This window comes from Geotrypetes seraphini, chromosome 11 (genome assembly GCF_902459505.1).
Source record: "Geotrypetes seraphini chromosome 11, aGeoSer1.1, whole genome shotgun sequence".
Classification (NCBI taxonomy): Eukaryota; Metazoa; Chordata; class Amphibia; order Gymnophiona; family Dermophiidae; genus Geotrypetes; species Geotrypetes seraphini.
This window is the reverse complement of record NC_047094.1, coordinates 65,680,956-65,698,539: the sequence shown is the minus strand read 5'-3', so window position 1 is coordinate 65,698,539 and position 17,584 is coordinate 65,680,956.

Below are 17,584 nucleotides of genomic sequence, written 5' to 3'. Positions count from 1 at the left end.
GATAGGGAGAGGGAAAGGGGGCTGCTTTTGGTGGGAGGTGTGTTGGGAACAGACAGCTTTGCTCTGGGGGGAAGACAGAAAGGGCCATGGAGAGACAGGGAGAGGGAAAGGGGGCTGCTTTGGGGGGGAGGGGTGTGCTTTGCTCTGGGGGGGGAAGACAGAAGAGGGCCATGGAGAGACAGGGAGAGGGAAAGGGAGCTGCTTTGGGGGAGGTGTGTGCTGGGGGCAGACAGCTTTGCTAGGGGGGGGGAGACAGAAGGACACGGACAGCGGCCAAGGAGAGAGAGATAAAGAAACACAGACAGACACATCTATTCTAGCACCCGTTAATGTAACGGGCTTAAAGACTAGTTTCTTTAATAAGACATTAACTCTTTTTTTCTGAGGTCTCCAAGTACCTACAAATCCAAAATGTGGCCCTGCAAAGGGTTTGAGTTTGAGACTACTGTGCTATGCTGTAGGCCCCAGCTGATCTATGGCTCTCCCCTCACTTAACATCGAGATCCTCTGTGCTTATCACAGACCCTCTTGAATTTGTATGCTACAGAATGATTTTGTCATTTGAAGATTTTCAAGTTTTTTATATGAGATGATTAAAGTGTTTTCATTATTAGGTGCTGTATTTTATACATACATATATATCAAATCATAAAACCTAGCCATAGTCCCAGATAGGAAGTCCAAGCAAAGAAAGATGAGTAACAACCAAGAAAAAAAAAAGAGATCTGTTATATAAGAAGCTTTCCCCCATCAGCCCTCCATGTCCCCTTTCACTCAGTAACAGATCCCTGCCTAGATTTAAAAAAAAAATTCAAATCAAGAAAACTGTAACTGGGGGAGGGGGGGGGGGGGCTTGAAAATGCATGTCTAACCTCTGACAGCCTTGCCAAACATTTAGCTTTAGATTTATTCAGATTTGATATTACTGCCAATCGTAAACAGGTCTTAGCAGTTCACAAACAAAACAAGATATTTAAGAGAAAAAAAAAGGGCCAGAACCTCATGGCATACAGCAAGAAATGTCTTTTTTTTTCTTGTACCTGACTAGTTTTACACAGATCTGGAAGGATGGACGTTTTCTGACTCATTAAAATTTGCTGCTGATTTAAGAAAACCGGAGGCGCTGTTCTGATAAAAGGACCTCTCCATTTCACGCAAGAATGATTTTTGAAGCACAGTCTTGTGTCGGGCATTGTACGACCACTGGTGAATCATCACAGCATGTCATGAGAAGTTAAGTTCAATCAGTTATCATTAGGTTTGCAGAAGCAATGAAAAATATCTACAGAAAATTAAGATCTATGGACCTGTGCTGTTGGCATTGAAAGCTTTTTGGAATTGATAGATTCAGAACAATGTAGCACATTTTAAATATTATTGTGATTTGTAATTGTGCACCACCTTAATTATATTAATCAGGTCTTCTATTCCACCTTTACCTAATCAGTTCAAGGTCGGATTATATTACAAGAGATTGGGTCAGTTACCCAGGAAGTTACAATGGACAGTTTGACAAGGCCATTCAATAGAGTTGCTAGTACGGTTAGATAAGAACAGTTATTAATAGTTAGGTCATAGTTACAAATACATACGGCCTCTTTTACAAAGCTGCGCTAGCGGCTGCACTGTGCTAACGGCCATGAAGCCCATAGAGATTTAAAGGGCTTCAGGGCTGTTGCTGCGCGGCTTTGTAAAAGAGGCCGATAGTTGCAAGTTTAAGTAGGTCATCTTTGGCTCATCGTTATGTTCCAGGAGTTGCATTGGAGAGTTTAGAAATGGACTTTTACAATTACCATTTCAGTTACTTTTGGTTTGGCTCCCTATCTTGGTACAGAAATATATTTGAGAAACTGAAGAATGTGAGAGATTACTCACGGTCTTAAAAATATTAGAATGCAAGTTTCCTCTGCCAATATGAAGATGCCTCTTTAAAGAACAACTCAGTACATCTTTTCCCTCCTGTGAAGTGTATCCGGGTGGCTCTAACATAGCTTTGAAAGGCAGAGCATAGCTTTGTGACCTGCACAGTTGTCCCTGCCCTATTCTCTCTGGTCTTCCTTTGCCCTCTCCACTGCTCTCTATATCTATGCCAAGCATGCTGGAATTCTGTCATGGTTTGGTTCCTGCCATCTGCTAGTAGTTATTTCAAGGATCTCTTCCCCTCTCTCTAAAGAAGTATTTCTCCTATTTCCTTTCAGTCGCTCTCCTTTCAACTTCATATGACCCTGTGTTGTTGAAACTATTTCCCTATTAAACGTGTCACCTGTTTGGTCCTTTACTGAAATTAACTATTCCATTACTTAAGTCAATTTAATTGTTTTGTAAACCGCTTCGAATCCTTTGGGAGATTTAGCGGTTTATAAGACACCACATTAAATTAAACCATTTAAGTGGTTGAAGCAGTTTCTACTTCTACTGCGGTCTTTGACGGCTTTCTCTAATTTTTGTATTTTTGTTCTTGATCATTTTGTCTGTCCTTTTTCTCCTACATCAGAGCTGCCAAGTTACTCATTACCAGGAGGGAGACACTTGGGCCAGTCCTAGGTTTGCAGCGTGATATTTGTAGTTCCTGTTTCTGCCCATTGAAATTGGTGCTGTAGGCCCCATAGAAACATAGAAAGATGACGGCAGAAAAGGGCTATAGCCCATCAAGTCTGCCCACTCTACTGACCCACCCCATTAAGTCTGAGTACTAATGACCTAGTTCCTTAACTCGACCCTCGTAAGGATCCTACTAGGGCATCCCATTTATTCTTAAAGTCAATAACGCTGGTGGCCTTGATCACCTGCTCTGGAAGCTTGTTCCAGTGATCTACAACCCTTTCTGTGAAGAAATACTTCCTTATGTCACTATCGAATTTCCCTCCTCTGAGTTTGAATGGATGTCCCCTTGTGACCGAGGGTCCCCTGAGAAAGAAGATGTCTTCTTCCACCTCGACACGTCCCGTGATGTATTTAAATGTCTCAATCATGTCCCCCCTCTCCCTGCGCTCCTCTAGAGTGTAGAGCTGCAATTTGTTTAGTCTTTCTTCGTACGAGAGACCCTTGAGCCCCGAGATCATCCTAGTGGCCATCCGCTGAACCGACTCAACTCTAAGCACGTCTTTACGGTAATGTGGCCTCCAGAATTGCACACAGCATAATGCATTATGATGGGGTTGTCAGAAACTTAGGGCTCCTTTTACGAAGCTGCATTAGCGGTTTTAGCGCACGCTAAACCCACGCTATGTGGCTAGAACTAATGCCAGCTCAATGCTGGCGTTAGCGTCTAGCGTGGCCGGCAGTTTAGTACGCGCTTTTACGTGTGTTAAACTGCTAACGCGGCTTCGTAAAAGGATCCCTTGGTACTGGCCTGAAATATCCTTCCTGGATATTTTCTGAATGGTGATCTCAGCTTGATTTCTTTTACTTTTTTTTTTTTTTTTTTTTAAAGAGCAACTAAATGTGAGCAGCTCAGCTGTTCCTCCAGGCTGTGCTGTTGCCTCTTGCTTTCTACAGGATGAGAGAGAGGAGGTGATATGGCTCCATTCAGCAACAGGAGTCATCACATTTGAGGCAACCACTTAAGTTTAAATAGGTCCACTGACTCTTTTTCTGTTACTCATGCCCAGCAAGTCATACTTCTGTCCTCATTAACATAAGAACATAAGCAATGCCTCCGCTGGGTCAGACCTGAGGTCCATCGTGCCCAGCAGTCTGCTCACGCAGCGGCCCAACAGGTCCAGGACCTGTGCAGTAATCCTCTATCTATACCCTTCTATCCCCTTTTCCAGCAGGAAATTGTCCAATCCTTTCTTGAACCCCAGTACCGTACTCTGCCCTATTACGTCCTCTGGAAGCGCATTCCAGGTGTCCACCACACGTTGGGTAAAGAAGAACTTCCTAGCATTTGTTTTGAATCTGTCCCCTTTCAACTTTTCCGAATGCCCTCTTGTTCTTTTATTTTTTTTTAAGTTTGAAGAATCTGTCCCTCTTTACTCTCTCTATGCCCTTGATGATCTTGTAAGTCTCTATCATATCCCCTCTAAGTCTCCTCTTCTCCAGGAAAAAGAGACCCAATTTCTCCAATCTCTCAGCGTATGAAAGGTTTTCCATCCCTTTTATCAGACGTGTCACTCTCCTCTGAACCCTCTCAAGTAGCGCCATATCCTTCTTAAGGTACGGTGACCAATATTGTACCAGAGCTGCCAAGTTGTCCATTTACAGGAGGGAAACTCTTTGGCTAGTCCTGGTTTTGAACTTATATCTCAAAATAGTGTGAGAGTTGCCTTAACTCTGTCCATTGAAATCAGAGCAGCAACTCCCATAATGCACTAGGATGAGGTTAGCAGAAAATCAGAATCTCCCTCCTGAAACTAGGGAACTTAGAAGCTCTATTGTATGTTCAGATTTGGAGGGTTTTTTTTTTTTCCTGTAAAAGCAGGACTGCCAATCCATGCAGATCATGGGGAAAAACAACAAGATCAGTGTGACCAGCAGAAATGGCAGAACCTGTACTCTAATACCTGTTGTATAGATAAGCAGGTGCTTTCACTTGGCCAGATAAATCTTTTTTTTCTATAAATATTTTATTAAATTTTAAATAAGTACATAATGTACATATACATATACAAAACAAAAAAACAAATGAACAATACTAATGCAATAAATATAAAAGATTAGTCGTGAGATATTGTAAAAGTACCATGTTAACTGTCACACCATTTAAGCAAAGGTTTCCATATTTGGTTAAATCTCCTCAAATTGCCACACTTACCTGCAACCATTTTTTCATATTTAGCATATAGACCCACCAAGTTCCACCAATTATTGTAATCCACCAATAATTGTAATTAGAAGAATCCTTCCAATGATAAAAGAATAGATTTAATAGTTTAATAGTTATCATACATCTATATAAGAAGTGCCAAAATTAATTATAAGATAAAGGAAGTGATATAGAAAGTATCTCAGAAATGGATGACCAAACTTTATCCCAGTAATCAGCCACATAAGGACATGTAAAAAAAAACAAAAACAAAAACATGTGTTCCATAGTGCCAACTGCCACGTGGCAGGACCAACAAATATTCCTATGATTGTTATCTATTTTAGACAATTTCAATGGTGTCCACAAAGCTTTGTGCATAAGAAAAAAGTGAGATTGCATTATGCTAGCTGAATGTAAAGAGGATGTAATTGACATCCAAATCTTTTCCCAATGCACTTCACCTGGCTGAAAACCCAACTCAAATTCCCAACTACTTTGCAGACCATGTGGTCGCTTCCAAGTGGCCAATTTAAAACATTGATACTACAGAATGACACAGGGAAAAAAATCTGTCCCCGACACCGGACCACTGTCCCCTTCACCGCCCTGTCTCCGCCATCCCCTTCCACACACGCACGCATCTGCACGTACGCTCCGGCGGCTTTTAACAAGTGTGAAACCTTAAAATGCGCTGAGAAGGTAAGGAGGAGGGAGGGAGATGCACTGGTCCCCTCAACATATCTCTGGAAGTGAAGTATGCTTGCAGGCCAGCTGCAGCATGCTGTATCCTCACTCCTGCACACAAAGGAGATTCTCCATGGAGATTAGCAGCTGAAGGATAATGCCTCTGTGTCTCTGGATCAAAAATGTGGCAGAGAATTGAAGCATTTAAATTCTAACATTTATATCCTGCTTCTTCCCTTCTATAAAAAAAAAAAAAAATGCCATAAGCATAAAAAATTAAGTTTGCATTATAAAAGTTTCATCTAATCACCTATGCTCTCAAAGTGATAAAATAAATTATAATAAGGAATATGATGACAACACTAGCATCAAATTGTCAACCTAAAATTAAGAAAGCAATGAAAGCAATAAGCCCACCCCAAAGAATCATATACAGTATATAACCCACCCCCCTATCTCTAAATAACTGGTTTTCCTTTCATGCAGTCTGCTTTGTGGTATTGTTTCCAGAGTGCTGCCATCTTCTGGCAGCTCAGGACAGTTACAGTCAGTGAATGAAGATCATCATTTTGATGAAGGCTAGCAATGATACTATTTTCAAAATCACCAGCTTTCACTGACTCTGGTTTTCCTTTCCCCAGTTTGCACAATGCAAGCAGGGATTTTACAGCTGAGTCTGCACAATTTTCTAGAGGATGGGTCCTATGTACAGTTATTAGCCAGATACACTTAGATGTCTCCATCTCTCACTAGGAGTGAGCAATATGGAGCAGCTTTTCCTGCTGTGTCTCTGCCTTGTCCTCTTGTCTTTCTGCAGCATGGAATTTTTTTACAGTCTGTGTGAGACAAGGATAAGGAACTTGCTGCCTCCATCTGGCTGTCTAGCGTCTAACATCTCTAGCCTCTCTGAAACAGGGCGTATAAAGATATATTTATCTAGCTTTTCCTACGATAGATAAATTTTGAGTCATTATTTACATTATCTCTTCAGCTCTCTGCTGTATAATTCAGTAAAATATGAGACAAGGCTGATGCTACATCTCCAATAGAGGAATGAAGAGAAGCCCTAGCAAGTAGTAAAAAGTCCCCTCTGTCTTTAATTCACTTAGAAACTTTCAGCTCCAGATGCTCTGAAGCCACAACTAAAAAGCATAGCGATACTTGAAGAAGCACATTTTACTTTTGAAGCACATTTTGCTTTAGTACATCCAATGCCATAGTTTAAACTTTAATAGTTCAGTCATTAACACCATTTTTGTCTGATGTTTAACTTCAGACTGAGATGCAGTTTCCCATTCTTTCTCCATTAGATCACTGTAATTCTCTTTTTATAGGTCTACTACCATTAAGAACATTATGCAGTTTACAGATCCTCTAGAACAGTGTCTCTCAACTTCTTCAAGCCAAGTACCCCCTAAGTCTAACAAATATCAACCGAGTATCCCTGCCCAAGCTCCACCCCGGACCCCACCCCCCATAATAATAGTACTAATTGTAATGCAATTTCTTCCATCCATTTTTCATATGCACACAATATAATCTTATCTTATTAATACATAATGGTAACCACAAAATTAAAAAAACACAAAGCATATTACGCACAGAAAATGTTATCATTTATATTCTTTTTTTCCCCAAAGAGGTCAATGCAGATGAGTTTAAAATATGCAATGTCTCCTCAGTAACAACTATGGAAAAATATAAAAATATAGTGCTAAATATAGACAGCAGATATAAATTCTCAAAACTGACACATTTCAATCACTAAATTGAAAATAAAATAATTTTTCCTACCTTTGTTGTCTGGTGATTTCATGAGTCTCTGGTTGCACTTCCTTCTGACTGTGCATCCAATATTTCTTTCTTTCTGTCTCCTGCAAGTTTCCTCTCCTCTGGACCTCATTCCCATCCCCATCCCCAACCAACATCTCTCTCTGTTCCTCCATGAGTCCAACTTTTCTTCCTCTCTCCTCCACCCCTATTGGCAACATGTCTCCCCCTCTCTCTCACTGTCCATCTCTCGTGAGGGATCCAGGCATCTCTCCCACCCCTCTACTGCCACATTCAACATTTCTCCCTCTCTCATTCCCTGGATCATGTGCAGCATTTTTCACCCCTGCCCACCAGCCCCATGCCCATTTCCCCTTCTATCACCCTTCTCTAGCACAATGCCACATCTCTCCATCACTATGTCCAACATTCCTCCCCCTTGCATCTCCTTCAATTTGTCCCTCTGTTCCCTCTCCACTACCATATCCAACATTTCTCCCTCTCATCCTTCTTTTCCCCATGTATCTCTACCTCACTCCTGTTTCTCTTTATGCCCAATATTCCTCTTTCTTCCTTTCCCCATGTGCACCATCTCTTTCCTACCTCATTCACACACTCTTGTCCAGCAATTCTCCCTTTCTATTCTCTCCCACCTATGTCCCAAGTTAGTGCCCCCTTCCTCCCCTTCTGTGTTCCATGTTCATGCCCCCTACCTTCCTTCTATGTCAGAGGAAAGCCTTCCAGGTCAGGGAGGGGAGGAGTTCCCAGTTACCTCCTTCAGCGGCACTTGTTGGGGGAACGTGAAGGCAGCGGTTCACATACTGCAAGTAGCTGACCTGGAAACCTCGCTGACATCAGAGGGAAAGCTTGTGGGTCAGCCACATGCAGCATGTGAACCGCTGCCTGTGCATCCTCCCAACAAGTTTCGCTGAAGGCAGAAGGAGCGAGTGGAGCTCGAACAAGTAAGGGGACATGATCTGGGATAAAGGAGGGGAGGGGGAAGGAGTGCTTTGGGACATGGGAGGGGCATGATTTTGGGACAAAGGTTGGAAGGCAGGGAGGGCTTAACATTCTGTGGTGTCTGGTTCAAATGAGTTTGTTTTGGTAATCCAAGTAGGTTCATTGGTCGGCAAATAGTACTCAGTACTGGAGCAATTCTTACACTAGAGGAAAAATCTAGGGTTTTGGGAATTATTTTGGATTGTGGTTTGACATTTGAGAATCAAATAAATGGACTGGTAAAGAGTCTTTTTTTTGTTTGCGCTAGTTACGGGCAATACATTCTGTTTTATCTTTAGAGAGTTTTCAAATGGTGGTAAGAGCTATTGTACTGCCTCAGTTGGATTACTGTAATTCATTATAATAGGTTGCAATTGCTTCAAAATACAATTGCTTCAAAATACAATTGCTTCAAGAGGTTGCAATTGCTTCAAAATATAGCTGTGCATTTGATTTTTAGACCAAAAGAAATATGACCGGGTTACTCCTCTTCTGAATCAATTACATTGGTTGAAGATTGAGAAGAGAGTAAATTTAAAATTAGTTTTACTTATATATAAATTGTTGCAGGGAATGAGGCCAGAAGGTATAATGAAGTATATAACTTTCCCAATAAATAGAGCTGCCTCCCAGTATAAACTCGTTGAGGCTTGGCTATTCTTTTTTTTTAAATTATCTTTATTCATTTTAAAGCCTAAAATAGGAGCAACATATTATACAGTCATTTTACACTATACCAGCACTTAAACTCAATCAAAATTATATTCTATAACAAATACATATATCAACCCCCCTTCTAAATATCCCAAAATTGCACTCAAAATTAAAAAAAATAACTTCCCACCCACACACCCTGGATGTTTATTATCAAAGGGCAAAATCAACAATCCTAATGACTAATCCCTAATGAGGGTTACTTATAAAGAAAAATTCTATCAGTTTGAAGACCCTGAAAAGTTGAAAGAGTTTTTGTCTCAACAAGAAACACAGATGAATTGAATGGATAATCCTGTCAGTTATAATCGAGACTTTATTTATTGATTTTCTATGATTTTTGGGGAATTAAAACTGAATTTTAATTTTCTTTGAACTATTTATTTTATTATATGGAGTTGGAAGTTTCAACTGTCCCCAGTCTTCTAAGTGTCACATATCCACGAGAATATAATTTTTTTTTTCAAATAAGCCTTCTGATAGGAGCAGTGGCGTACCAAGGGGGGGCGGTCCACCTCAGGTGCAAGGCCCGAGGGGGTGTTCAGCTGGCCACTTACCGGGGAATAGGCTGCCGCCAGGGAAAGAAAGAAGCCGGCGCCGAATTCTCCCTCTCTGCTGCTTCTCTTCCCCGAGCCGAGCAACTCTAGCCGTCCGACGTCAATTCTGACGTTGGAGAGGACGTTCTGGGCCAGCCAATCACTGCCTGGTCATAGACATAACAAACAAATACTCCATCACAGACTAAACCAACACAATAAATATAATAAATTATGAAAACTAAGGAAAATATGTGAATAGTGGTTGAAGATTTACACATGCATAATTCTAAGCCTCAAATTTAATAAATGCTAAAACATTTAAATTAATAAGTTAATGTATAACATCTAAAAGTTAATCTAAATAAATATGAGAATCCATTAAAAGAATTATATTGTGCAAATTGTGCTAAATGTGCAAATCTGCCCAGACCCTGAGAAACAAATAACTACAGTACGATAACAAATTGTATGATCATGAAAAGTGCCAGTGCCAGCACCAATACAGGAATTTCTATCTATAATAACAACAAAATCTTTCTCATTAAAATAAAGTGCAATGACTCAAGTACCAATTGAATTTCAAACATTCAAATGCAAATATAAAAAATATGTGAATATCACTCATATAACCCAACTATAGTGGCTAATAAAGCATCAGTACTATAACAATTAACTATAACATATAACCAGGGGCTCAGACTATTACCAACCCCACACATATACACACACAATACCACTCAAACCAAGAACATATCGTCATTCATCACCACTTGACAGAGCTCCGTTTCGTGTCTTCATCAGGAGCAGGATGCCAAATAATATAATATAATGGCCCAGTGGAAAACACCGACAACCAAATTTCACAGTTAGTCGGTCCAAAGTTTCAAAACCAAAAATCAAGGAAAATACTCAGAGCTAGCATGTACAAATCAAACAACGCTGCGATTGAAAAAACATGGCGTCTATGGGGTTTAAGAACGCCTCGGAGAGCCAGCCATGGACGCGCCCACAGACTGCGTGGTGACGCAAAAGAACGGCACCCGCAGAGGGACAAACATAATGAAGGCAAAATTTTGTACCATAAGAAAAACGTATAAAAAGATAAATGTAAAAAATTATTATATGAAAGAAAAAAGGGGGAAAAAGGAGAAAATCATATAATAAACTAATCCATGTAAAGAACTGACCAGACAGGTATAGAATGAAAAAGTAAAACATTTGTCAACATTGTCAGGCACAAAGGGATTTAGCCAATTCTAGGAGTAATTTGATAATAGTTTTTATTGGCTATATACCTTATAGGGTTTCCTTTTTTGCTATATTGGTAAATTATACCCTGATCATGGAGATTCCAGCCTGGCAACGCACCTTATGCTTTACCACTGACCATGTATCGCAACTGACCACCAGGTCCTCTTTATTACAGGATGATTTTTCAGAAGGAACTTCCAATTTTAACACGCAAAGGGATGCATGGATGAATTTACAAAGAACATCCATTAGAATGGAGCTTCACAGTATGGCACTCATTGAGTATATTAAAAAACAAATGATACCAAGGGGATTACGAATACAGAAACAACCGGGTATTTTCAAAGATAACAAAATCTTCCTGGAACAATGGGCTGCCATACTCAATAAATGTTCATTGGACCTCATGGTACTCATGGTTGATACCATTAATGAAACGGCCATTGAAGTAACCAGAGAGGCCGATGTTCAATTCCAAGCGTTGAATTCAGGTCCTGATCTTTCTATATTCCAGGATCAATTAGCAGAATTACAATCTTCCCTGGAAGAGTTTCGGAAAAAACAAAAACAGGGGAAACTTAAAAAAATTGCAAAGGGATACACAGGATTATTCTCAAGGAAGTGTGTATTTATGGTTACACACTCAGGCTGACCAACAAACCACGGAAGGGACTACTTTCCCTAATTCTAGACCCCAATTGAACACATACCAGGGATTTTCTGAAGACAATCAAAGTTCGAGTAGTGGAAGTGATTCCAGATCACAATCTAGGGATCGTAATTTTTTAGGGCAACGCAACCGTCAAGGACAGTGGATTCGACGTCGGAGGGGACGAGGCAGAGTCCAATACAATCAAGCGAATCGCCCTCAAACCCGATCCACCAATCCCATGACGTATTAGTCACCAATATCTCGGGGTGCCCATTAACTGAGGTTCAAGCCTCAGTCTTAGGGAAGGGTCTCTCTTTTGTCCCCACGGTCAAACATAATCCTTTTAAGACCAGATGTGACCTTGCCCGTATTATCCGTAACCTACAGGTAAAATTATACTTCGCTCAGAATGTAACTGATGGTGATGTTTCCATTCTTCGTCCTAAGTCTTCTTGGACCCCTCCGGGTCCTTTGGATCCACATATAGCCACTTTCCGTGATCTAGTTCTCAAAGATCTGACTAGCATTGAATCCAGACATATAAAGAAGCCTTTTGTCAATTTAACAACGATGGAATTTAAAGCTCTCCATGATCTCCGGTGTGATCAACGTTTAATTATAAAACCGGCAGATAAGGGAGGATCAATTGTAATACAACATAAGTTACAGTATCAAACTGAAGTGATCCGTCAGCTAAGTGATCCTCAATGTTATGTGTTACTTTTAGAAGACCCCCTTAAAGATCTTCAATGTGAAATAAGCAAGCTGGTCAATGAAGCTCTTCAATCTGGGATACTTACGAAGGCGGAAAGTCGTTTCCTTCAGAATCCACATCCTAGGACTCCAGTGTTTTATACAGTACCGAAGATCTACAAATCCCTTAGTAGTCCTCCAGGGAGACCTATTGTCTCCCTAAAAAACACCATATTAGAACCTTTGTCTCAATTTTTGGACTATTTTTTACGATCTTATGTAAGTCAAGCAAGATCTTACATCAGGGATACCACTGATTTTTTACGCAAACTCCAAATGTTACACATAAATGCTGCTGAGGCTTATCTTGTCTCCCTTGATGTGGTGGCCCTTTACACTAGTATTCCACAAGATCAAGCTTTGAATATCGTTAGAAAAACTCTTGATCTTCGTCAGGCCCCCATCAGGGTTCCTACTTCTTTTTTGATGAATTTGGCCAATTTTGTACTTTCCAGGAATTATTTCAAGTTTGATGAACGGTTTTACCAACAGATACAGGGAGTCGCTATGGGCACCACTGCGGCTCCCAGTATAGCCAACCTCTTTATGAGCCAGTTCGAAGAAGATTTTCTCTATCCTGACTCTCAGTTTGTTTATGTAGTAGGTTGGACACGTTTTATCGACAATATTTTTTTCATATGGACACATTCAGAAGTACATCTTCATTCTTTTGTGAATTGGTTGAATTTTTTGACTCAACATTTGAAGTTTACTATGACTTATCACAGACAATCTATCACATTTTTAGATACCACAGTGATCCTTGACAATAACAAAATTTTAACTAAAGTCCATCATAAAATTACAGAAAGGAATAATTTGTTAGCATTTTCCAGTTGTCATCCCAGACGTCTCAAAGCTGCAATTCCCATCGGCCAGTTCCTTCGAGTGAGACGTATCTGTACTACAGAAGAAGCATTTAAGATGGAAGCTGATGCCCTTTGGAAGAAATTCTTAGCCAGGGGTTACCCTAGAAGGGTGATCCGGAAGGCTTACCTCAGGGCCAAGCATGCAAACAGGGAGCTTATGCTGCAAGGTACTAATAAAGAAACATCTTCTAATCATATATGCGTTCTTTCTCATTCCATACAGTCGGCGGCAGTGGCTGCCAGTATTAGAACGCATTGGCATGTGTTACAACTCCACATAGTATTCCAGGAGAACCCTTGCATTGCATTCACCAGGGGAAGGAATTTTTCTGAATATTTAGTTTCCTCTGTTTTTCCACCTAGATCCAGCCCTATATTGGGCATGGGACAGCATGCCCCTTGTGGGAAGTGTTCTGTTTGTGATACGTCTCTCTCTGGCAATCAATGGGTACATCCCATTACCAAACGCGCATACAATTTGAAATCTAGGACTTCTTGTGGTTCAAATTTTGTAGTGTATGTGATTTCCTGTCCTTGTGGACTTATTTATGTGGGCTGCACTACCCGAAGTATTTGCACTCGCCTAATTGAACACCGGAGTTGTTTAAAAACTGGTAAAATTACAGCCCCTATGGTGTCTCACAATATGTTCCATCAACTTTAAGGTGGGCAGACTAGATGGGCCGTGGGCCCTTATCTGCCGTCTATTTCTATGTTTCTATGTTAACTATGTTATAGTTTTTCTCAATTACGTTGGTGTATTTTGGAACAGATTTCCACTACATTTAAAGGGGACAGACATACTTACCTGCTGACTCGTGAAAATTTCTGGATATTTTGTCTTCAAGCATATTTTCCCATAGGGTTAAATGAAAATGTTGACAAATGTTTTACTTGTTAATTCTATACCTGTCTGGTCAGTTCTTTACATGGATTAGTTTATTATATGATTTTCTCCTTTTTCCCCCTTTTTTCTTTCATATAATAATTTTTTACATTTATCTTTTTATACGTTTTTCTTATGGTACAAAATTTTGCCTTCATTATGTTTGTCCCTCTGCGGGTGCCGTTCTTTTGCGTCACCACGTAGTCTGTGGGCGCGTCCATGGCTGGCTCTCCGAGGCGTTCTTAAACCCCATAGACGCCATGTTTTTTTCAATCGCAGCGTTGTTTGATTTGTACACGCTAGCTCTGAGTATTTTCCTTGATTTTTGGTTTTGAAACTTTGGACCGACTAACTGTGAAATTTGGTTGTCGGTGTTTTCCACTGGGCCATTATATTATATTATTTGGCATCCTGCTCCTGATGAAGACACGAAACGGAGCTCTGTCGAGTGGTGATGAATGACGATATGTTCTTGGTTTGAGTGGTATTGTGTGTGTATATGTGTGGGGTTGGTAATAGTCTGAGCCCCTGGTTATATGTTATAGTTAATTGTTATAGTACTGATGCTTTATTAGCCACTATAGTTGGGTTATATGAGTGATATTCACATATTTTTTATATTTGCATTTGAATGTTTGAAATTCAATTGGTACTTGAGTCATTGCACTTTATTTTAATGAGAAAGATTTTGTTGTTATTATAGATAGAAATTCCTGTATTGGTGCTGGTACTGGCACTTTTCATGATCATACAATTTGTTATCGTACTGTAGTTATTTGTTTCTCAGGGTCTGGGCAGATTTGCACATTTAGCACAATTTGCACAATATAATTCTTTCAATGGATTCTCATATTTATTTAGATTAATTTTTAGATGTTATACATTAACTTATTAATTTAAATGTTTTAGCATTTATTAAATTTGAGGCTTAGAATTATGCATGTGTAAATCTTCAACCACTATTCACATATTTTCCTTAGTTTTCATAATTTATTATATTTATTGTGTTGGTTTAGTCTGTGATGGGGTATTTGTTTGTTATGTCTTTATATTCCCCTTGTTCCTGAACTATAAGCCTGTATTTTTTCACTTTGAAATGAATGATTTTGTTTATAGAAGATGGTCACAGATTTGATGATGTATGAGGCAATTCTCATTTAGACGTACGTCTGGTGCTAGTCACCTGTGAGACTTAGCCTGAGCCAAAAGGTTCCCATGATTCATGGTGGGCTCATACTGATATCTTTGACCTTAACTTCATTACTGTTCTTGTATTTAGTGCAGTTACAGACTTCTGACTCAGGCACAAAGGGATTTAGCCAATTCTAGGAGTAATTTGTTATGTGACTGGCATTATTTAGACTTTAATTTCTATGAATGAATAGTATGAAAATGATATAAAATTACTTGCTTGTTTTTATGTGCGTGTGCTGAAGGAAAGTGGAAAGAGAGTGGGCTGAAGACACTGAAGGGAAATGGGGAAGAGAGAGTGGGGAGAAGACGCTGATTTATAAATTGACAATTGTACAGAATATTGTTTCTTTTTATACTTTAATATAATAAGTTCAATATAAAACAATTCAAGGCTTGTGTGGATGGAATCAGGTGGTTTGTGGGGATGAGGACCGAGCTTACGGGGATTAGTCCAATAAAATGGTATTTTCATATTTCTCATTATTTGTTTTATTTTTATTTGTTAATTTGTAAAGTGGTGATTGTTATATATCAGTTTTTCAAATTTACATCTACTGTCTTTATATTTTGCACAGTATTAGAGGACATGTATTACTGTTTTTGTGGTGTTGCATTGTATGCAGAGTCTGGTTTCTTGGCAGTTCAGTTTAACTTTTGTCTACATATTTCTATTTTTAGTTTGTGATTATTCCATATTGGGCAAAGGTGTATCTGTCTGTGTGTATGAAAGGGACATGGCTTTCTGATAGCATCGACTGTACTGGATCAATTGACTGTGCAGGATCTGGTTTGTTTAGTTTTGCAATGTATGTGTTGGTGTTCTAGTGCTCACTGCAGTGTTTAAGATGCTGCCTTTTCCTAGGTACACTCTTGTTGTGCGATATGTAGATTGTTACTAAAAATCATATTTTTCATATAGATAGGGGGGGGGGTCAAAAAATGATGGGCCCCGGGTGTCACATATGCTAGGTACGCCACTGGATAGGAAAGAATTCGATCTCTTACTCTCTCAGCAAATGATAGGCAATAAGAAGGCAGGAAGTTCCAGCCCACTAGTCAGTCAGGAAGCGGATTAGTATTTGACATCAGAGGCAGGTCAGAGACGGTGGGGGAGCTGATGACGCGGCCTACGATTTACAGTGAATGGAACTATACTGTTGACAGTGAAGGTCAGTGTGAATCATTACCCAGCTAGTCAGCAGTCTATTTGCATGTGTGGTGTTGGAGCTTCCAGGCCGCCAACCTGGAGTGGAGCCTCTTCATGTCGGCCCTGCAGTGCTACAAGCACGAATCTGTGTTCAAGCCTTTCCTTGCCCCTCTATGCACTCGAACATATAGACTTCGAGGTCCCACCTGGTTAAATGCTACTGTCCCGCCCACTCCCAGGGATGCAGCCTTTGGTGCTTGGCCAAACTTAAAAGCATTTCTAGACGCCAGGTTTGAACCCAATGAAAGGGCCTGCCAGATCTCCCTTGCACTCCTGCCTAAAGAAATTGAATGTACTTGAAGCTTGGCTATTCTATAAGTTTATATGGTCGTCTGAAATCTTTGATGAACAAATATTTTCAGTTTACAGGAACAAAGGAATGATCTTTAGAAAACTGTTAAATACTTTTCATTTTTAATGATTGTTAAATGAATAATTTTGTTTGGATAAAATTTTTTTAATTGTTGTTATCCACCTAGAATCTATTATGAGAATAAAGCGAAATATAAATAAATAAGAATAGAATAGACTCCTCTTCAGAACAGTGCAAAACATTAATCAGGGAGCTTTTTCTGCTTTTAACCTTTATTTACTGAGTACTGGAGAGAAATGAAAGGCACTTACCCGGTTAGCAAATACAATATAAACATTTTAACATTGAGCCAGAGAAGCTGCCTGCTTTATAAAATGGTAGGATTGGAAAAGAGATGGCTGTGGGGGAGGGGGATGACTTGATACAGGCCAGGGTCTATAAGATCCTGAGTGATGTAGAAATCGGTAAACATGAATCGAGTGCTTATTCTTTTGAAAAATACTAAGACTAGGCGACATTCAATGAAGTTATATGGAAATATTTTTAAAACAAATAGGAAGAAATATTTTTTCATTCGGTGAATAGTGGAATTTATTACAAGATGATGTGATAACAGTGGATAGCATATCGGGATTTAAAAAAGGTTTGTACAAGTTCTTGGAGGAAAGGTATTTTGTTTGCTATTAAGATAGAAATGGGGAAGGCCACTGCTGTTCCTGGAATTGGTAGCACGGACTTTTCTTCTATTTGGGATTCTGCCAGGTATTTGTGACCTGGATTGGTGGATTTGCAAGAGCCATTCAGTAAGCTGCTTAGTGCCGAGCAGCAGGGCCAAAGCATGCTCGGTACTGTTCAATGGCTGAAGCCAGAACTCGTGGCAGCCAGCGACTGACCGGGTTAGCAGTGGGGCAGTAGCGCAAAAAGCTCATTCCTGCCCGCTACACCTCTGGACCACCAGGGATTCTAGTGGCAGAGGAGGTATGTCAGACAGGGCAGGGAGGGG